Source organism: Phyllobates terribilis, unplaced genomic scaffold (assembly GCF_046119375.1).
Source record: "Phyllobates terribilis strain yellow unplaced genomic scaffold, ASM4611937v1 Scaffold_1__5_contigs__length_1240528914, whole genome shotgun sequence".
NCBI lineage: Eukaryota > Metazoa > Chordata > Amphibia > Anura > Dendrobatidae > Phyllobates > Phyllobates terribilis.
This window is the reverse complement of record NW_027362761.1, coordinates 974,001,654-974,025,332: the sequence shown is the minus strand read 5'-3', so window position 1 is coordinate 974,025,332 and position 23,679 is coordinate 974,001,654. Positions and strand designations below refer to the sequence as shown.

The following is a 23,679-nucleotide window of genomic DNA, read 5'->3' as shown; positions in this document are numbered from 1 at the left end:
AAGGATAGGGACGCAAATAAGAAATAATCATTTTACAGGGTAAATTATTCATATTTTAGTTTCCTGAACTCATGTAAACAAAATATTGGATTTATTAAGGTACCTTCAGAACTGTTTGATTTTGAGTTAGATTTTAATTAAAAGGCTTATTCCCAAGTTTATAAGTTATCCTCTATTAATAGGAAAGGAAATAAATTACTGTTCCCTGGAGGCCGAGTGCTTGGACCCCCAGTGATCCTGACAATGAGACGGAAACACATGAACCCAGCTTTGCAGAACCCCATCTTGAATAAAGCTGAGGTGCGCAAGTCTGACTTCCACTCCATTCATAGTCTTTGGATCTGCAGAAGAAAGGGAAGTACAGCGCTCGGTTGTTTCCAGCTAAACAATTTTTGCAGTTGGGTTTTACTAAAAATTTTGCACCACTTGACTCTTACAAGCTCCTTGCACATTAGTAACTGCAGAAAGAGATTAGCTGACAATTATCAGTTAGCTCATTGTGGCAGAGTTTATAGCTCTGTTACTTTCTGAACTCCTCTGTACTGATTTATGAGCAGAGACCACATGCAAGTTGAATTTAATTTTGATATCGTCATAAATCAACCATAAGGAGCTCAGAAAAAGATAGATAAAAGGAGTTACAACCTCTCCATCTGAACAAGCTGACGGACTATTCTCAGTTGACCCACTTCACAGCCAACAATGTGCAAATGAAAAAAAAAAAAGAGCTAGGTGCAAATGGTTCAGGCCTGGGACAAGTGGGGTGTCCGTGTGTCCTCTATAAGAGAGTCACTGACATCTGACTTCTCTGGCAGCAGCTTATCTCTGCCCTGGACATAAGGATTGGCTACTGAAATTCAACAACTCCCTCTCTCCCCCGTCATCATCTATCATGAGAGTGAGAGTTGGGAGGTTCCCATACACATTACACTGTCGATATCGGAGGGTTCCATCTATTTTTAGTCTAATATGTATGCGAGCCTTTAGAAAAGGCTTCTAAAAAAGAATGAAAAGGGTGTTTAAAGAGAACATCACAGGTTGGCAGTAAGTTCTGTAACCCTGTTCCAAGGCGAGAGAGCCATGTAGGAAAATTTGTGGCAAATGTCCACATTCTTGACACACAAAAAAGGCTGGATTGATTTGCTCACCTTGTGCTCAGAGCACACAAATGGAACTACAAAGTCCAAGCAACAGGTAAAGATGTCCCAGTTGGAAGCTTTTGTCATGTGTACTTTTCCATTAAAGGGAACCTGTCAGGCAATTCATGCTGTCCGTCCAAACCACAGGCAACATGAATCTCAGCCTCCTTGCATAATAGTAGGTCGGTATAATATTCTCTGAAATGTTCTGGAGTTTTGGACAATGTGCACTTTTAGGATCTGCCTGGGGCCCATAGACTGATACCAGACTAGGCCAGCGCAACTCTCAGCCGGCTCTGGTTTAGGATTATTCCCCTCTCTCCATTCTGAAGGACGCTGGGCTTAGTCAACTACTCATGTATATGGGAGAGGTAAGGAGGAATAGTTGTCGAATGACAGTTATCTGAAATTAAGTGTTATTTTCATAAGAGAATAATTTTGCAACATCTTTTCTCACAACTCTGCATTCTATTATTCATCCTTTATGCCTCCTAACCATGTATGAATTATCTGGCAACTGGGTGTTAGGTACCAGCTGAGCGCGTATGCCTATATGGTATAACATTGCTAAACGGTTTTAGCAGTGTCAGGCTGTGACGGGACACATCCCATCGACAAAGGGAAAGGTACCAGCCAATTGTACATTTTAAAAATTTTCTAAGAGGAAAAACAGATAGAAGTGCGGTGGCCGTGCACGTGATGCAGACAGTGTGGTAACTATTCCATCTGTCGTAAAATTGTATTACGCGAAAGAAAAAAGTATCCCTGGATTCCAGTCTTTATTGCTACAATTGACTCATCTGATAAAGTCTGAGAATTGTCCACGTACAGCAATGTCAATATTACAGTCACAATGATTATTACCATAGATTGGATAATTGCGTTTGTGGTAAAATATATTTGTGGGTATAAGGTTTCAAAATGAAAGATCCAATGTTCGCCTGACCTCAGGACAAATCTTTTTCACTATGACAGTCTCCTGTTGGAGGCAATTTGCTGTATTATATACATTCTTTTTTATGTATATTTGTTTAAATGTAAGGTAGTTTCACATCTGCAGCATGTCGATTCCTTCAGACTTTTTGCAGCGTTTGTTAAACTTTCACATGAATAGGGAAAAAACGCATGCAGAAAACCAAATTAAAAAACGCATGTATTTTATGCAGCATTTTTTCTACTAAAAGATGTATTTTTGCTGCAGAAATGATGTTGCAAATACTGAACATGTGCACATAGCCTTATCTGGTGAGACTCAAAGGAGTCGTCCTGACACCTAAAATTTATTTTCTAAACTATGTATCCTATACTCACTAGTTTCTAGCAGTGGTGCCCCCTCTGAAGACATCCTGGATCCTCAACGCCCTCAAATGAGTAGTCATCAAGGGGCAGTGCTAGAAGCAGTGAATGACAACTGCGCCGTCCCCTCATAATGATTCTGTAAGGGCAGTGCTACAAGCTGTGGGGCGGCGTTGGTGTCACTTTCTGCTTCTATCTCTGTCCCCTGACAACATCATCTTTCGCAGAAGCTATGGAGGCGGCGGCAGAGATAGAAACAGAGAGCCGGCGCTCCACTCACATCTCCCACAGCGTCCATCACGCTGCATGGAGTAAGTGCAGCCCCGGCCACCTGTGACTCCTCTCAAACGAGACGCCACAGACAGTGCAGTAAAAAAAAAATATTTTATTATTAATAATATATATATATATATATATATATATATATATATATATATATATATATATATATATATATATATATATATATATATATATATATATATATATATATATATATATATACACACACACACACACACACACATACACACACACACACACACACACACATTTGGAGATTAGAGAGATTAGATAGACAGGGAGAAGAAGTGTAGGGTATTGTGTAATAAAGCAAATTACAAAAGTGGTTAGGGTGTAAGGACAGATAGTTAGAAAACATTTTAGGTGACTGACTACACCTTTTAAGGTCGAGTTTTGTTTTTGTTTTGTTTTTTACATATGTTTTATAAACAATTGGATCATGGATCGCAATGCAAAGACTGGCTGTGGGTCTCCCAACCCGAGCATGACAGCCTTATAGAAATATATGAAGCTGTCATGCTCCAGCCAGTCCGTGCATTGTGGTCCGTGATCGGATCCACATATGACTCGCCCCCTGGGCCGTGGGGCACTCGGAACCGGGCAATAGGGAGACGATGGGGGTAGTAGTGGCGACCCGGTCCCGTGGCTCAGGGTGGTCAGACCAGTGGCAGTCTTTTAGATGTTTTAGATAATGTCCGACTATGCCACCCATGGATTGCGGTTATTAGGAACCGCCGCTGCAGGGCAGACCGCTGGGGCCGATGATGTATGCAGCTGGGATGGTGTGACTCCCCACGGGAAGAGTGCGGCCCCAGGGCAGTGTAGTGGATGGTGGGAGTGATGGTGGTGAGAGTCCCAGTACCGTTAGTGCTGGAGGAGCGAAAGAGCACACAGACAACGTACTGCAGTCCCATGTCTTTTACTCACAGTTCAGGTACTCCGGGTCACTTCTGTACAGGTAGTGACCGCCCGAGCCGTGCTGCGTCCACCAGGTGAGGGGCTCGGTCAACTCCCAGGCAGCTCAGGAATATGGCACAGGACCCCCTTCTTTCCTTTCTCTGGCCTGCCTCACCAGTGACCCACTTTTGTCCAGCTGCCGCGGACTTGTGCGGGTAAACGTGGGCCCCGTTCTCCGCTGTCCTATATGGTGCCTTCCTAGCAGGTTTGATCAGGTGTCGCACCAGTAAATGATCACGACGTCCGGTCTTTGGCTGAGGGTAGTTTCTCCTCCACCAACTTGGGATCCGGCACCCTTAATCTGCCTGACCCTTCACCCTGTATTCTCGTGGGTTCTTAGGGTCCCTTCCACCTTCTTGTTCCTGAGCCCTTCTGTTTCTCTGTCTCTTCTTCTCCTTTTCTGTTCCTTTCTCGTGGAGCTGGGATGAGACGTAATCACAGCTCCCTTTCACCTCCTTTCTCTCTCTTCCACTCTCTCTTCCTCGGCCTCTCTCTAGGCCCGCTCCTGAGTGGAGCTCCAACAGAGCCTCCACTCCCGGTCTTCTCCTCTCACTGACTGAACAGACTGAACCCAGATCTAAGATGGTGCCCACCTTTTATACCTCCCTCTGACCATGAGCCCAGGTGACCAGCAACCAATGGGCTCCTTCCTACGCTCAGAAACCAACCCCTATCTGCTCCTACAGCACTGGGTGTTCCACCCCCCTCCCCACTCCAGCCAGGGACATAGTCGGTCGTGCCTGCACTTCTGTCTAGTGGGAGCACCGTTGAGCTGTCCCTCGGAAATGGGGTGTGTGTGCTGTATGCAGCTAACTGAGCCCTGGTCCATACTCCATCCTTACCTGGGAGTGGAATACCACACCTCTGGGCTGAGGTGCAATACCCCTGTAGCGGCCGAACCCTCGGGGCGCTACACATACGTCTGCATAAGCCCTAAATAAAAAAAAAAGACCATTTCTAAGTTGTGCCCACTGAAGCAAAGTTGTGTTTGAGGCGTAGTGTACTGAGCGAAGCTACAGCTGTCAGGGCGGGACCATGGCTCCATTTTTTTTATATTAGAGGTTGAATTTTAGCCGATGTATTGCCAATTAAAATTATTGTACGTATTTCTGTGCTATTTTAAAACTATTGAAAAACATGTGAAATTTGAGCTTTTTTTGCTTACAGAAAAATAACATATGGCATTTTATTTCTACAAATGTAACCCACTGTTCCAGCTTTTACACAGGCTTCTCCCAATTCTGTTAGGACTTGCAATCCTCTCGTGAAACACGTAAAATATCAAGTCCGAACACACATTGAAATAAACAGAAGAGATCCTGAAACTGCTATTTTAACCCTTTCCTGTCACATGGGCTCCAAGTCTGAAAATAACTATAGTTTCATTTTCATCAACTCAACCAAAAATTTGTTTCGTCTTTGAATTAATTGAAATGGAAACTCTATATAGTACATCTGTTTTTAAACAGTAGGTCGTCATATTTTCCAGAGAGAACCATTGTGTACTGGCATTAGGCAAAGACAAAAACATGCAGATTAGCACATGTAGGGTCTTTTCACAGTGGATATATTTCCATTAATCATATATGCCAGGAATGAGTCAAAGGGCTCTTTCACATGTCCCGATATTTCCGGTACTGGAAAAAACAGTGTTCTTGTCTACCTGTGTAGCAACCATGTGCCACATCAGGATCACACGTACCGGTGCCTGGGAATCAGCGGTACAGCTAGCGCTGTTCCCAAGCGCAGTGTGCTGAAGGCATGTGTCATCATTGTCCTCTGCTTGCACTGCAATCAGCACCAGCACGGGACAATGCTGACAGTTGTATTGTGCCCTGATGTGTCCAGCAAGTGTTAAAATATTAATAAAATAAACAATACTCACCTGTCCTACATATTGGACCACGCTGTAATCCATCTGACCGACAATTCTGCATCAGTGTCTGCGGTGGCTTGATGTGACTACATACGCTCAGGAGCACAGGAGAATGACTCGCTGCAGCGAGCGGGCCCCTGACCTGCGCTGAGCTCACTGAGTGGTGTCCTGAGTGTCACTCACTCAGCTCAGCGCAGTTCAGTCATTCTGCCCTGCTCCTGAGCGTGTACGGTCACCTTTCAGTCAGATGGATTACTGGATTTTTACATCTTCGGACAGGTGAGTGTAAGGATTTTTTCATCTTATTCTTATTTTTACACTTTGTGGACACAGCAGGGCACAATACATCTGTTAACTTTGTCCCCTGCTGGTGCTGATCGCAGTGCAAGCAGGAGACAATGATGACAGATGCCTTCAGTACCTGGCGCTTGGGAACCGTGCTAACTGTACAACTGATTCCCAGGCGCCAGTACGTGTCACACTGATGACACACGGATATCATCTGTGTCATCAGTGTGGGAAGTTTTGCGGCCCGTGCAAAAAACGGACATGTCAGCGTGTTTCCTACGGACACAGGGCCCGTGGAAACACACTGACATGTGCGCAGACTCATTCATTTGAATGGGTCTACGTGTGTCAGTGTCTCCGGTACGTGTGAAAACCATATGTACTGTAGACACTGACGTGTGAAAGAGACCTTAAGACAAATTCACCAGATGGAGAAAATTTTGGCCTTGTATGTTAGGGTATGTGCACATGGCACCTTTTTAGACGCTATAATACGTGCTGAATTTTTCCTACATAAGACACTTCAGGAACACTCCGGCGGTGTTTATCCTGAAACATCTTTTTTTATGTCTTTCACCTTTTTTTTTTTTAATTTTAGCTATGGTCAGCGGCTCCCAAGCGGAAACCGCAAGAAGAATGGTCAGGTCACTTCTTTTAACCACTTTGCCACTTTGGAAGCCTGAAGTGGCTAAAAGAAGTTCACAATATATACAGCACTGTAAGTTGTTTTTTACATTGCTATGCATATGTGCATTCTTTTTGCCATTTTCTAGCGCTTTTACAGGTGGGTTCTAGAAAGAAAAAAAAAAATAGTGTGCACAGACCCTTAGTATTTGCTAATTTTATCTGTATTATTTTGCAGTACTCCTGTTTGATCAAGCAGTACAGTATGTCCACCATTTGCTGAAGATGTGTACATTAGGCACTAGGTCGTGCTTAAGGTAGTTCACTGAGAAATTCTTCTATAGGTAGAGGCAGATTTCCTTTTTGCCATCATGAATGATTACTGTTCAACTCATCAAGAAAGGCATTTTTTTATATAGGTAACATTTTATAAATAAAAGTTAAATATATTGTCAAGGCTGTAGAGTCGGAGTCCATTTTGGAGGAGTTAGACTTGGTATAAAATGGACCGACTCCAACTCCTAAAATATATAATAAATTGGGTACAATAGTTCAATGCAGGATGTGCTGAATATTTTTTCATAAGAATTTGGGAAAATTATGAAATGTCCTACATCTCAGCTTTTAGTTGAGATGAATCTGTGCTGCACTTTATGTACATGCTCAGTAGTGAGGCAGGGCTGTGGAGTAAGAGTCAGGGAAATTGAGGAGTTGAGGTCGGGAGTCAGGTTTGGCTTACCGACTGCAGAGCCCTGTTGAATATATCAAGCATAAGGGGGTGTCATAGTTTTACAACTAATATTTATAACAAATACATTAATTACTGATATGCACAGTAAAATGAGGATTATATAAGGGTATTATATTAGTGCTAGAAATGTGGAAATCAGTACTCCGTTCTTGTTTTTAGTATATCATCTCTTTTGTTGTTGTGTTATTAAAAGTTACATAATTATGGTAAAATTTTGTATTTAAATATCAAATTATAAATATATTGTAAAAAATATATATATATGCATAAATATCCACAAAAAAAGTAAAACGAAAAAATAAGCTCCTTAACGTTCTGCAAGTTCCTTCCTTCCTGTACTTCCTGTTTCAGATTCTAACAATAGACCTATGATCTTCTCTTCTGAAAAAAGTACAAAACTGTGAATAAGATGATATTTAACTGCTACAAAGAAAATGTCCAATATATACATATGCTGTTGAGTATTTTGCACCTGTGTTGCTGCCATCTTTATTATATGGGTTTGCTGCATCCTGTTCTGAGACCTGGGCAGGTAAATACTGTTGCCATTTTTGCTGTGTTTATGCATATGCAAAGTAAAAGCAACAATGCACACTACTGTAAAAGTGCCTTGTGCGAAACCATCAAACCACCGCAACAACCAAATGCAAACCAGAGGAAAAATCCCCATATATACAAAGGATGTACTAAGGCAGAGCCTCAAATACACCATCCAAAGCCAACAAGCGTTTCACCAGCTATCAGCTCTGTGTTGTGCCAATAACAGAGAATACTGAGTCCATATATAACAGCCAGGGCTGTAGAGTCGGTAAGCCAAACCTCCGACTCCTGAATTTCCATACCACCGACTCAGACTCCCTCAAACACAGCTCATGTTTAAGTGATAAATTTACTATAGCACAGATTAATCTTGGCTAAAAGTTAAGACCCTTAGATCAGGAATAGGACAGACATTTATAGGACATTTCATAACTTTCCCAAATTCTTATGAAAAAATATTCCCTACAAACTGCATTGAACTACTGTACACAATTTATTATATATTTTAGGAGTCTGAGTCGGTCCATTTTATACCGACTCCACCAAAATGGGCTCCGACTCAACAGCCCTGATAACAGCTTCCATATACAGTCTACAAAAGTCATCCGAACCCACTGATTTTGGTGGGATTGGTCCACCGTCCAATGTGTATGGGGGGCCTCCCAACTCCCAATTTTTTTTGTTCATTGGGGTGATAAATAGCTGGGAGATGTGTCTTACAGTGAACACAAAAAAAGATAGCTCTGAAGTGTCGAGTGTTCCTGTACATGGGCGACTCGGGAGGGATAGCCTTCAGCTGAGCAACAAAGAAGAAAAAGAATGTGAATAAAATTTAACTTTTAATGTTGAGACTAAAAATATTAATAAAATAGATTATCATACATCCAAAGGGGATGTATATTGGGCCACTGCTGGTTTCAATGTAGCAGCACCAATATAGATTATTCCACAACCAATGTCCCTACAATTAAATGGTTGGGTATTATCAAATCTCCTATCTAGGGACCCTATCCATCCCTGTCTTTGCCTATCAAAATTTATTACTATTAAATGTGCCGTGTGATGGAAATCATCCTCAGTATAAATGGTAGCTGATGTGAAGCCCACCATCCGTTGACCTCATATTAAATTGTATGTCAGTTCTATAGGACTGATATACTCGTGTCTATAGTAGGTAAAAAGACAATAGATCATTATCCAAGATCGCTATCGTGACAGTACAGTCCTATAGTGAGGAGATTTATTGCATGCCACAGAAGTGTCAGCACTAAGACTCACACCCCACGATTGAGTGAGTGAGCCACCAGCGCTTGTATAGGTACCTCGCCGATATATGCAAGGTAGCAGCGCATGAGTCAGAGCGGTCTCCCACGCTAGACTCCCAGACTGATCACGTGCAGGTGGTGCGCACGCGGTCAGTGCCGTTAAATGGACTCCGATAACAAGAGCACCGCAGCAAGCTGTCTGCTGCATGTTGCTCATAATACCATGAGGTACTTGACAGACAAAGCCGGCACAAGGCAGGACCGGGGATTGGCATTAGGGTCCCTAGTGTGCTGATACATGAAACATTAACAGGACATCGTCCCTGACGCGCGTTTCGCCGGGGTTACCGGCTTTTTCTAAGGCCAAAATCGACCGCCTCCTCAGGATTCTTATACACCCTCTCAAGATTGACAGGTATGACAGCTAATCAGATTGTAAATAAGCAAACATCCATGAAAGAATAGAATTAAGTGATGTCAAATAATTGTGTAAAATAACAAGGATCACAAAATCAATAGATGGAACCCAAATATCATCCCAATCATATTGATACGCAAGTAATATTAAGGTAATCAAATCCAAGGAGACATGTACATTAATAATTCTGGTTGTGACAGTCTTCTGATGTATATAGACCTATTGGTACTAGATAGATATACCACAATAATTCCAATTGATCAATATCCTAATACAAAAAAACATATAAATAAATAAAAAAAAATTATATCCAATTAATCAATGTTCTAATACAGAGGGAATATATCCCAAAGAGTAGGAGATATATAATATGTACCCCCCCACAGCAATAAAAATAGACCAGAATTGATATTTAACCGTGGTGTTCTATTCCAGACATCAATGGATTTAATGCCCACCTATGCTATAAAAAGCAAAATGTTTACTATACAAGAGGATATAATCAAGATTCTTATCAGAATTGTTGTGGCTAGTGTACATGGGCCTGTTACTACTCTATGGACATTTCACATTAATTCCAACTAATCGTTATTCTCATAAAGAGAAGAAATCTCTCAATAATTGGAGACATATGATATATAATCCCCACAAACTAAAAATAAGCCGGAATTAATATTTATCCATAGTATCCTGTTCTGGACATTGATGGGTTCAATGCCCACATGCTTCACTATGAAAGACAAAATAGACCACATATTCATTTACTATAAGGAAAAGTATACTCAAGAGATTCTGATCAAGGTTTTGGGACCAAAAAATTTGCACAAAATGCATATACTTTTCCTTATAGTAAATGAGTGTGCAAAGAACAAGTAAACGGGACAATTAGGGTATGAGCACAATGTGCACACAACCTTTTTTTCAGGCGGGCAAACACACAGTTTTTCAATAGGAAGGCGCTTCAGGACATGTCAGCGTTCTTTTTTCTGAAGCGCAAGAAAAATGGTCCGCTTGGCATCTTGGGAAACCTGAAGGGGTTAAAACACACTCAAAAGACTGAACATATGCATAGCAAGGCGTTTTTACATAGAAAATGCATGTGTTCATTCTTTTGAGAGTTTTCTGGACACATTCAGGAAGGGTTCGGAGTGGAGCCGCTTGAAAAATACGTTGTGTGCATACATAGTATAAAGCAAAAAGGGTAATATTTAAAAAATAAAGAAGCAATAATAAAAATCAATAAATGCATACAACTGGTAGGAAAAAAAAGTAGTTTACTGGTAAGATTAGTGATGAAGAACTATGACAAACTTGTGTGCCCACACAGTAGTGCAAAGGATAAGGTCAAAAAACTCCAACATGACAAAGTATTAACCCAACCTTAGTACACATCACTACTGAGTGTGATATACCCTCTGTATGTGGATGAACATACCATGTTCACATATGTTACATACAGTAAGGATCACCCCTTTGTTATAAGTGACTCTAATGACTATTTCCAAACCTACTGACTACTACACAGGAGTAACGCCTATATATTCACAATGCCTTTAGTAATGGGAATAAAGGCACTTGTCTTACAAGTAGCAGAGCTGCTGTTAGACCTATGTGAAATTATACACTTAGGACTCGGAGTTGTCAAACCTGTTTTCCAAGAGTGCCTAGCTCAACAGTAACCCATTCAGGAGGACATTCTTGAGGCTTTTTTGCTGACAGGGGTGTGTCATTTCTCTCAACCTTTTAATCTGAGCGGTTCAGGAGGCTTCATCAGAGTTGAGGCATTGATAAAAAGCTATATCCATAGCACAGGCAAAAAAAAAAGTCCCATTATATATTTACACACTGATTAGATAAGGAGGGGGTGTGCTGATGCAACAGACACATTTTATGAACTTTAGACTATATTGGCTATAACTTGTGCGCTATAGAAGACAATTAACCTTCCAGGCTCCCCCTTATTAAGGCTCTATTGACAACATACATATATGCAGCAAATACCTAATTCTCAGTGTATTAGCTTCCTAGTAAGCCAGTAACAGATGTGTCTATACACAGCAGCCAATCAGAGGAAGCAGAATGGGAGGGAGAGCAGCATGATGAACCAATGATGAGAAAAGAGGTGTGTCTCAGATTCCCTGTGACACTGTACTTAAAGGGAATCTGTCAGCAGGTTTTTGCTACCTCATCTGAGAGCAGCATAATGTAGGTAAATATAAGCTGAATACAAGGATGTATCACTTAGATTACTGGGTGCCGTGGTTCTGATACAATCAGAGCTTTTAGATTGAGAATGAAGCAGAGCTGATAAAGCTAACCCCGCCCACACCAGGCTCTCTGTGTACAAAGTCCATAGACAGTGAGGTGCTTATGACAGGAGGGGGCGTTGCCAGACTAGTCCAGCAATGTTAATCTTTTAGTGAAAAATCCTTCAGTTAGTAAAAAAACAGCACATACTTTTGACAAGTGACATATCCCTGAATTCTGTGTTTCAGACTCTATCTCCTGCTGTCTTCAGATTATATAGAAAAAAAATGCTGACAGATTCCCTTTAAACTGTAGTCACAGATCACAGGTCAAATCTAATGGAGCGGAGCTAAAAAGCAACCAAGCTGCATGAATTGGCGAAAATAAATAGCAGATAATCATCTCTTAACAATTCACATGAATTTTGAGCTTTTTCCTAGACAGTAGCTTTAAAAAATATTCCCCACTCTGATTTTATCTGGAACTATGAGATCACATATAAGTCATACTTATAGACACTGGCATTTACCTATAAAGCTGATTGTATCAACATGGGCAACTATCCAAAATAAAGAAACTGATGTGAGATGAAAGTAAAAATGTATGTATAAATAACAATTATTAGCCAGTAGAACAAGTGCTTCAGGTTTCGTTCTGAGGAGTTGCACAATAATGTTGTTTGAAATAGTCACAGTTACACTTCTCTACTGAAAAGAGAACTTATCATACAAAATATATATCATGGCACTCTATCTAACCAGACTAACATAAGGAGAAATAAAGACTGTAGTGGTCCCAAAATCTTTCTGGTCCCAAATTCCATAATAACCAGAAGACACTGTAAGAAAAGTATAAAAAATAAAAAAAATAAAAGTTTTCTTAGGGAGCTCAGTTCTGCCAGAAGAAAACATCCAGAGAGTTGTTATTTACATAATTTTTGGGGAAAATACTAAATTTTTCTATTTTATGGGGTAAAAAGCAAGTGGGTATTTCACGGGCTGTAGACTATTTCCAGGCATGCTGCGCTTGCGTTTATTTGCAGCATGCTTGGGCTGCTGCTGATTTGTTGTAGGTTTTCCCCACTTTAATGAAGAAGAGGTGAGAGCTTCATTATTGGATGATTCTTTAATGATGCAGACACCTGACTACTGCAGTCAATCACAGATTGCCAGAGCCAGCACCGACCATTGTGCTACACTGGATACACAGGTTGGGGGTGGAAAGGAGGCCAGTACACCTCTATGTTATTCTATTTGTTACCATTCTACTGCAATGGCCCTAACGAAAGCCACAAATGACATACTCCTCCTTAACCTATTCTTCATCTTTGACACAGTCGACCATTCCTTCCTACAAAATGCTTTTATCTCCTAGCATCAAAAATCTTGCCCCTTTCCAGGATAATCACATACTCCACTAAGGCCACGTGCACACCTTGAGTATTTGGTGAGTTTTTTACCTCAGTATTTGTAAGCCAAAACCAGGAATGGAACAATCAGAGGAAAACTATAATAGAAACACGTCACCACTTCTGTATTATCACCCACTCCTGGTTTTGGTTTACAAATACTGAGGTAAAATACTGACCAAATACTGAACGTGTGAACGTGGCCTAACCCCACATTATGCATCTCTCACACTACCTCCTTATCCCACCCTCTGTCTGTTGATGTCCCTCAAGGCTCTGTCCTGGGACGCCTACTCTTCTCTATCTATTCCTTGGCTTGCAGTACCATATATAAGCTGATGACACCACATCTTCATCTCTGGGACCACGTCACCTTTCTGTTGTCCAGAATCCCAGAGTTACTATCAGCTGTATCCTTCTTCTCATCATCTTTTCTCCATCTCACTCAACCTCCCTATCTATCATCTATCTGTCAATGTAAATGACTTCACACTCTCACCTGTATCACAAGTCCATTGTAACCCTTAACTCTTCTCTGTCTTTCAAACCACACACCCAATCCCTTACCACCTCATGCCGCCTGCAACTCAAAAAACATTTCCAGAATCCTTTCCTCAACCCAAATAAAAAAAATGCCAGCACATGGTTTCATCATTTCCTGCCTCAACGACTGCAATATTCTACTTAGTAGACTCCCAGCAAACACTCTATTATCCCTCCAATCTATCCTTATCCTGCTTCCCAATTAATCCACCTTCCCCCACTTACTACTCCTCGGCTTCTCATTTGAAAAAAGACATAGATTGCACAAAACTCATAGATCATCTATTGCAGCTAAGCAAAAAATGTCAAAACTTAACAAGTTCTTAGTTAACATCTGATCACACTGTATAAAGCCCACTGCCAATCATGGCGAGTGACATTAGCAGGTCCCTAGCCTTAAAGAGAATCTGTCAGCAGTTTTTTGCTATGTAATCTGAAGACAGCATGAGATAGAGGTTGAAACACAGATTTCAGGGATGCCTCTCTTATTAAGCTCAGGTTTTGTTTACCTGTAATGATTGTTTTAGCACCAGGAGCTTATTATTGCTGGGACACAGCAGTAAATGCCTGGTAGTCTGACATGCCCCCTCCTGTGATAAGCAGCTCAGGGTCTATAGCCATTATATATAGAGCCTGGTGTGGGCGGGGTTAGCTTTCTCAGCTTTGCTACATTGCTAAATCTAAAAGTTCTGATTGTGTCAGAACTGCTGCACCCAGTAATCTAAGTGACACATCATGGTATCACTTTGGTGCTGGTCAGGTAATTAAAACCAGGGGTGGACATACTGCCGGTGCAGCTGCACCGGGGGCCCATAGGTAGAGGGGGGCCCGTGCAGGGCCGTAATAATGAGAGCAATCTGGCCCGTTTCTCGAAGCCCGAGGCTCCTGAGGGCCCATAGCCAGATTGCTCTCATCATATGCGGCGATCCCTGCAGTTCCGCTGCTTACAGGAGAAAATTACAGTGGAGTTGCAGGAATCAGTCCTTTGCTTCCAGCCTGGCGCTTTCTCCCTGACACAGACGCGCGGCTTGATGCTGCGGGGGAAGAGATGGAGAGTGGAGTGGTTTTTTTTTTGGTTTTTTTTACCAATACACTGGGGAGAGGTCCAGGACAATGAGGGATGGTGGGGAAGAGGACAAGGATGGAGGTGGGGGGGGGGGGAGGAATGATTGATATATTTTGGCTATTAGTATATTAATGGTGGGGTTCATATCTGTATTCAAGGACGCAGTGCTGGGGAGACACTTGTATCTATACAATATATGTGACCTTGTTATTTTTTAGGGCTGCAGTGATCATCGTGACAAGACGAGTCGTGGCTGGGAGATATCGACATGAAGGTCTGACCAGATGGAGAAGAAATGGCAGAAAACTACTAATCAGACGAGATGTCAGCAGTTACTGGATGTAAGTATTTATTTTATATCTGTACTGTGTGACTTGGAGTGAGAATGTAATTTGTTAAAAGAAAAAAAAAAGGGGGGTGGTTTGGTATCGTGTTAGCCAGTTGAAAAAAAGATTGCTCTCAGTGGGAAAAACAAGATAATCTTCTAGTTATGATACCTTTTAATGGCTAACAAAAATAAAATAAATGATGTTACAAGGCAAGCTTTTGAGACAACTTAGGTTCGTTCCTCAGGTATGGTATAACAAGATATATGAAGAAACACAAATATATGCACAAAAAAAAAGAAAAGAAAAGCAGATGCATGGCATAATAAATTGACATTTAAATAAACAAACTGAGCCCTTAATTGGATTTACATTAAACATTACAAATGTAGTTTGTAAAATCCATTAGGCCACATTCTCACATTTGTGTGAAATGTTCCTGTGTTGCCAGATTTTTTTTATCGGACGGCACACAGACTCGCAAAGTTTTATAGATCCATTCACACATCCGTGAAAATCACGGATCTGAGAATGAGATCCGTGAGGGTCAAAAAATGTCCTGTTCTGACCTGATTTTGAGGATCAGAATAGGACATGCTCAATGCGTCTGTAAAAGCGGGCAGCACACCGACACTGCAGACACATACAGGAATATAGCACAGTCAATTAGTATGTGGCGTACTCACTTATTATGTATAGCGCCGTCCGTAGTTACATCGTTTCCTCTTTTATTATGTATAACACCGTCCCTTATTACCTACCATCCTCTCTAGTTATATATGGTGCCTTCCCTTATTATATAGCTTCCTTTGCTTTTATGTACAGTACTCTCCCTTACATAGCGTCTTACATAGCGTATTGTTGTTATTCACAGTTCCCTCTCTTTATTACATATAAAATGACTGCTGATGGGGCAGCATCTAACCAGAAGACCGGTCCATCAGTCTCCTACATTAGAAAAGGAGCTTTCCCTTGTTCCATCAGCAGTCATTGCATTATATATCTAACAAAAGAAGACGCTATGTAATAAAGAGAAGGCTCTATATAATTTGATATGTAAGGGACAGGGCTGTACATAACAAGGGAGGGCACTTTGTAATAAGACGGTAATAGACATAAAAGGAAACTATGTAAGAGAGATGCAAGTCTGAATATAATTTTATATATACAGTACAGACCAAAAGTTTGGACACACCTTCTCATTTAAAGATTTTTCTGTATTTTCATGACTATGAAAATTGTACATTCACACTGAAGGCATCAAAACTATGAATTAACACATGTGGAATTATATACTTAACAAAAAAGTGTGAAACAACTGAAAATATGTCTTATATTCTAGGTTCTTCAAAGTAGCCACCTTTTGCTTTGATGACTGCTTTGCACACTCTTGGCATTCTCTTCATGAGCTTCAAGAGGTAGTCACCGGAAATGGTTTTCACTTCACAGGTGTGCCCTGTCAGGTTTAATAAGTGGGATTTCTTGCCTTATAAATGGGGTTGGGACCATCAGTTGTGTTGTGCAGAGGTTTGGTGGATACACAACTGAATAGACTGTTAGAATTTGTGTTATGGCAAGAAAAAAGCAGCTAAGTAAAGAAAAACGAGTTGCCATCATTACTTTAAGAAATGAAGGTCAGTCAGTCCGAAAAATTGGGAAAACTTTGAAAGTGTCCCCAAGTGCAGTTGCAAAAACCATCAAGCGCTACAAAGAAACTGGCTCACACCAGGAAAGGAAGACCAAGAGTCACCTCTGCTTCTGAGGATAAGTTTATCAGAGCCACCAGCCTCAGAAATCGCAGGTTAACAGCAGCTCAGATTAGAGACCAGGTCAATGCCTCACAGAGTTCTAGCAGCAGACACATCTGTTCAACAACTGTTAAGGAGAGACTTTGTGCAGCAGGTCTTCATGGTAAAATAGCTGCGAGGAAACCACTGCTAAGGACAGGCAACAAGCAGAAGAGACTTGTTTGGGCTAAAGAACACAAGGAATGGACATTAGACCAGTGGAAATCTGTGCTTTGGTCTGAGGAGTCCAAATTTGAGATCTTTGGTTCCAACCACCGTGTCTTTGTGCTACGCAGAAAAGGTGAACGGATGGACTCTACATGCCTGGTTCCCACCGTGAAGCATGGTGCTTTGCTGGTGACACTCTTGGGGATTTATTCAAAAATGAAGGCATACTGAACCAGCATGGCTACCACAGCATCTTGCAGCGGCATGCTATTCCATCCGGTTTGCGTTTAGTTGGACCATCATTTATTTTTCAACAGGACAATCCCAAACACACCTCCAGGCTGTGTAAGGGCTATTTGACCAAGAAGGAGAGTGATGGGGTGCTACGCCAGATGACCTGGCCTCCACAGTCACCAGACCTGAACCCAATCAAGATGGTTTGGGGTGAGCTGGACCGCAGAGTGAAGGCAAAAGGGCCAACAAGTGCTAAGCATCTCTGGGAACTCCTTCAAGATTGTTGGAAGACCATTTCCGGTGACTACCTCTTGAATCTCATCAAGAGAATGCCAAGAGTGTGCAAAGCAGTCATCAAAGCAAAAGGTGGCTACTTTGAAGAACCTAGAATATAAGACATATTTTCAGTTGTTTCACACTTTTTTGTTAAGTATATAATTCCACATGTGTTAATTCATAGTTTTGATGCCTTCAGTGTGAATGTACAATTTTCATAGTCATGAAAATACAGAAAAATCTTTAAATGAGAAGGTGTGTCCAAACTTTTGGTCTGTACTATATATATATATGTATGTATATGTATATATATATATAATCTCTTTATCGCCATAAAAGTATGGGGGCCCAGACACATTTCTTGCACAGGGACCCTAAGCTGTCAGTGTCCTCCCCTGATTAAAACGTCAGTCACTGTTTAAGAAGAAAAAAAGTTAGTTAATGCTGGATAACCTCTTTAGGCTATGTGCTCACGATGCTGAAATGCTCCGGATTTTTTCCTGAGCGTTTCTGCATCTTCCTGGCAGAAAAAACGCATGCGGATTGTACATGTGTTTTTCCCGCCAGGGACATGCGGATGTGAAGCGTTCTTCACATGCATTTCTGCATGCGGGTTGTCAAGCGCTTTCCAAGCGATTTTAGCATCACTTGGAAAGTGCTTGACAACTTGGTCACAGTATAAAAATCCATGCAAACGGCATGGATTTATATAGTGTGACCGTAAAGAATGGTAAAAAATAAATCTATACTTACCTTCTGATGGCCCCCGGTTTCTTGATTCAATGCGTCCGGGCTTGCCGGCAGCTCGCGGTACACTGAAGGACCTGCCGACGTCCTTTTCAGACCATCGTGAGTTGCCGGCAAGCCAGGACGCATGGCTATGGAGACCGGGGGCCATCAGAAGGTAAGTATAATATTTATTTTATTCTTTTTTTTCACAGGTACTATGGTACCCGGGTCCAGAGGAGAGTCTCCTCTTCTCCAAACCCGGGTACCATCCGCACATTGCAGATGAAGTGATGCGGATTCCATGCGTTCCAATGCAAGTCAATGGCGGCGAAAATGCCGCCTTTACACAAAATAATTGGTAGTGCTGCGTTTTTTTCCGCAATGATAATCCGCAGTGGAAATTTCCGCAGCATGTGCACAGCACATGCGGATTATCATTGGGGAACATGGAAGACCTTCTACCAAGCGTTTTTTTAAGCGTTTCTGCAGCGAAATTGCCGCTGCGGAAGCACTTAAAAAACGCATAGTGGGCACACAGTCTAACACAACTTTCCAGGTGCTTTGGGTAGCAGGGAATACATAAGTATCCAGTGGATATTGTTGTTATCGCAGTGGGATTGTGATAATCCACTACCACTGCTTTCTTTGGTGTACAACGTCGTTCTTCTCTCCTGAGTGACGTAACCGCAATTGCGACTAGCCGATTTTACAATGTAAGCCTATGGGGCCTCGTTCTAACGCTCCATAGACTTAAATTGTAAAAGGCACTTCTGGGTTACGCAAAGCACAGTGTGACCTGGAGAGTCTAAAGAGCTGTGACGTCACGGAGAAGAGGAGCAGAATGGTGTTGGACACTGGAGGGAACAGCGGTAGGTGTGCATATTAATACATGTACACACATTTAATGAATAAAAAAGTTAGTGAGAGAACTTCTTTAAGGAGAAAAAAAATGAAGTTACAAATATTTTTCCTCAAAATGATCAACCTTAGGGCATGGCATTTTACCAAAGGGGCTTCTAAGTGGCTCTGAATAGCAATAGATGCCACCATATCTGTTTTTGCAGCCACATCCTCCCTCCACCCAATTAAAATAATGTTTCAGGCAAACGATCAACCATTCTCTTCTCTGATCAGCTAATTACAAGATGTTGCATTTCAAAAATAATGCCACAACCTACCTGTAAGGCTATGTGCACACGGTCAGGAGCCGCTGTGGGTTTATGCAGCGTCAAACCCACAGCGGCCAGATGTTACAGCATAGTGGATGGGATTTGTAGAAATCCCATGTCCGCTACACGTCTCCGTGCACCTGCGGATCACCAGCGGAAAATGACATGCAGCGCGTCTTTCCAGACCGCAGCATGTCAATTTCTCTTGCGGGTCCACATGCGGGCTTACCCCATAGACTAACCTCTATGAGGAGAGTCCGCAGATGAAAAAAAAATAAAAAAATTGCTCCGCTCATTGTTTGACGCTGCGGACTTATGCAGCTTCAAACCCGCAGCGGCCAGATGTTACAGCATAGTGGATGGGATTTGTAGCAATCCCATGTCCACTATGCGTCTACGGCTCACCTGCGGAAACTGACATGTGGCGCGTCTTTCCAAACCGCAGCATGTCAATTTCTCTGGCAGGTCCACATGCGGGCTTTCCCCATAGATCTAATCTCTATGAGGAAAGTCTGCAGCTGACAAAAAAAAAAAAAAAAAGGCGCCGCTCATTTGCATATCCGCCGGCGGCTCCTCCACAGCGTCAGGGCCGCAGGCTGGGATGCATCGTGGGCACATACCCTTAGGCTGCGTTCCTATGTTCACAATTTGCTGCGGTTTTGACGCTGCATATTTATGCAGCGTCAAAACCGCAGCGGCCAGATGTTACAGCATAGTGAATGGGATTTCTAGAAATCCAACGTCTACTGTGCGTCTCCCTGCAGCTGCAGATCACCAGTGGACAAGGACATGTGGCGCGTATTTCAGATCCGCAGCATGTAAATTTCTCTTGCGAGTACGTATGTGGATTTTCCCCGCACACTTTCTTAGATGGGGAAAATCTGCATTTGTAAAAAAAAAAGTCCGCTAATTTACATGAAATAGTGCGGAAGTTCTGCAGCGTCGGGGCCGCAGTGGGTCCTGAATGTGGGAACGTAGCCTAAACCTAACTGCCCAGGTCGCATTGCACCTTTCTCGATTACAATGTACTGCTCATGGCAAGTTTTGTATCAGATGCCATCTTCAGTAGCCAATCACAATGCAGCTTTCATTTTACAAGAACACTATCAAAATGAAAGCTTAATTAATTAGTAAAATTACACAAGTCAAGGTTAGAAAATTCCCCCAAAAATATTGTGCTTGCAATACAAATGATGCCAAAAATTACAAACGCTTGTGTATCACACAGCAAATAATTAGATTTGTAGCCTTTGCTTTGATAAAGGTTCACCAAACAAGCTAGATATAGGGGATACAAAAGTAACATTAGTGCAGAGGCCCTGGTATCCGAGAGGCGGAAAGGTCCCTCTGCCCCATAAGGAGGCAGCGGTATTATAAATAGCCCATGGTAAGCACGGGCCCTATTACGGATTTGGCATCGGGGCAGGGGTCTTCACGTTACACTTCGATTCACTACAGAACTTTTTTATTTAATGTTTTGTTGTTTTTTTTATAGTGTTTCCAAGTTTAGTAAATATTGCAGTGTGTTTTATATACAGTGTTTTATAAGCTCTGTATAAAGGACGAAGTGTAACATGCAGCGATCTGCTCATTGCTCACAGTATTCAGTGATGAGAATGAGTCTTGTCTGCACTGTGCATGTATTGGATGGAGGCAATGGTGCCACAGTCAGCCAGCCTGGGCCTGCAAGTCCCTTCCCCCGCAGCTTATTACAAGTTGCCAGCACACAGACCTCCCTTCCCCCTGACAGTCACAAGTGCCCGGACTGGCTGATCTGCACTCAGCCCTGCAATCCCATTGGCTGTGTCAGACATCAATCAACAAACTTACTTGACTGAAAGGAGAGAAAAAGCTTTAGAGCTCTTTAACCACTTCAGCCCCTGACAGCTTTACTCCATACATGGAAGAAAAAGGCGACATAAACTAGAAACAGAAAAAAAAAAACCTAGTGTCTTGAAGGAAGACCTCAATGACAATCTCAGGGCATAGTACATGGGCCTGAGCAGGACACGCTTACCAAATGTGTACTGCTTGTAAACAGAGCTGGGCATAATAAATGAGTGCAACCATATGCCACATAGACAGGAAAGATTGCAGATGCAGAAAATTAACAATATGGTGAAGCCACAACAAAACTTTCAACAAATCCAACAGATATCAAATAGCTATGATAATGACAAGTGCATATCAGCTGGCACCCTACTGGGGACCCCATGAGGGGCTCCAAATCTAATGTATTTATTTAAGACACTGTCACAGCATTGCAAAACATGGAGAATGGAGAAAAGAAAGGATCACACATTCAGCAGCTATAATCAAATGCAATAGCACCTTATGCAACCACAGCACCCTGCCTGGAAATTAATAATCTCTATGTTTTACATAAAAGTAATCTTACAAAATGATTTACAAGCACGTAAAATAACACACAAATGCATTTCTTCCCCCCATGCAGTGCAGCTTTTGCTAGCAGTCCTCCCAGTGTGTGCCCGCTGAGATCACTGCTATTTTGGAAGCTTTTAGCTCATGTTGTAAATAGCAGCCTGTCAGCTGGGCTCTGCTGCCCAACCATCCTGCCAGCAATCACACTGTAACACTGCTGCCCTTCCCTCCAAGCAGCTACAAAGCCTGAATTATCGAAACAGTAAAATAATCAAAACTGGTCGATACCTTTTAATGGCCAATTGAAAATGTATCCAGCACTGTGGACTCTCAATTTTGATTATTTTTCTATCTACAGGCTAACATCGGTACAAAGACACATTTTTCCTGTTATCTAAGCAGTGTAATGATTACCTGCACCAGTCCATACTTCCTATTGTGGAGGAGATATCCAGCTGCATATATGAAGGTCTACCAGAGCAGCCTGCCAGGCAAGAGGCAGGATCATCGAGCTTAAATCCAAAAGCGAAATTAAAACTTCACCCCAAATTAAAGCTTCCTAACAGCCTGGCTCTAGAGGATTTTATTTTGTAATTACTGCTTCCTGTGTTTGTAGTAAATGTGGACGTCGCTGGAAGCTTACGAGCAGACAAACTGGAACATATCAGGTTGTTATTTAATGGTTTCCCAAATAGAAGTGGCGATACCGATTAGAGCTCCAAGGTGGCAAGGTGCGCTCTAAAATGCAAGTTACATACCAGTAGTAAATGATCGCAGGATCAAAACTAAAAGTGACGGCTCCAGATCGAAAGCAAAACAAGGAGAGGAAATTGAGAGAGCTCAGGCAGAAGAGTCCCCCCTCCCAGGATTTGTTTGTTTCATGTTTGCTCAGCACAAGGACAGGGAGAGGAGGATCTGTTTTTTACTGCAGCCTTCTCATTGGTGAGACCGCCCCCCAGATCAGCCATTCTCGGAAAAAGGCAATTTCATTTTCACTTCCCTATGCACTCAGCACGTCACAGCCAGCAACTGGAAACTGGAAAGCTATACTTCTCAACGTAGGGCGGCTGCAGAAGGCCCTAAAGAGGATGCGCGCCTTTATGTATCCGTCTTCACGGCTTTTTATAAATGCGAACGATCAGTAAATACAAATACACTTCTAGATTGCTTTACATCTTCAAGGAGACTTCAAGTGGTAACCTAAAACTAAAGGCCCCGTCACACTAAGCGACGCTACAGGGATCGTTGCTGCGTCGCTATGTGGTCGCTGGTGAGATGTCAAACAGTCAGATCTTCCCAACGACGCAGCAACGATGCGGCGACCTGTAACGATCTGTATAACGATGCACGCCTATGTGTTTCTGTGTCTGAGTCGTCAACAAGGTCGTTGGTAAGGTGTCAAACACACCGATGCATGCTACCCAGCGGGGCTTCAACGATCAAATGTCCAGACCATTCCGACACGACCAGCGATCTCACAGCAGGAGCCTGGTCGCTGCTAAGTATCAAACGTAGCGAGATCGCTACTGAGGTCGCTGTTGTGTCACAAAACTTGTGACTCAGCAGCGATCTCGCTAGTGAACTTGCTTAGTGTGATGGGGCCTTAAGCTGAGATCCAAGACCGCCTAAGGAAACCACCAGATACAAATGGATATACAGGAAATACGTGAAAAAACAAGAGAGACATAAATTATTACTAAACCCCTAAGAAAAAAGAAGAGAATCAGACAATGCATAGTCAACAACAACAAAAAACAAAGCAAAAAACAATATAACATGGTGCAAAAAGTCTGCTGCACTCCTGTTCCAAGTATCTTGGAATTTGCTCCCTTCTCCAGGGTCCACTGCCCTCTGTTGTGCTCCACGTTGGGTTTTGCAAGTTGCACA

General features: G+C 42.2%; 1 protein-coding gene and 1 long non-coding RNA gene across 5 annotated transcripts in view; one reads left to right on the top strand and one right to left on the bottom strand.

Moving 5' to 3' along the window:
• Window positions 1-22,735, bottom strand: part of IRF2 (interferon regulatory factor 2) — an 85,730-nt gene extending 62,995 nt beyond the window's left edge. The window contains exon 1 of one of the 3 annotated variants that reach the window (XM_073642715.1): window positions 22,551-22,735. The gene's annotated coding sequence lies outside the window, so the exon portion shown is untranslated. Of the gene's footprint in view, window positions 1-22,080; window positions 22,176-22,206; window positions 22,482-22,550 lie in introns of those variants that run through there. The other 2 variants (XM_073642723.1, XM_073642730.1) reach the window with 2 other exon arrangements.
• LOC141156556 (uncharacterized) lies at window positions 897-22,536 on the top strand. 2 transcript variants are annotated; one of them, XR_012247673.1, is made up of 3 exons: window positions 897-1,194; window positions 14,940-15,062; window positions 22,151-22,536. It is a non-coding gene; the product is annotated as an uncharacterized lncRNA (long non-coding RNA). The 2 variants fall into 2 exon arrangements; XR_012247666.1 differs by lacking the exon at window positions 897-1,194 and adding an exon at window positions 1,245-1,510.
• Window positions 22,736-23,679: the final 944 nt, after the last annotated feature.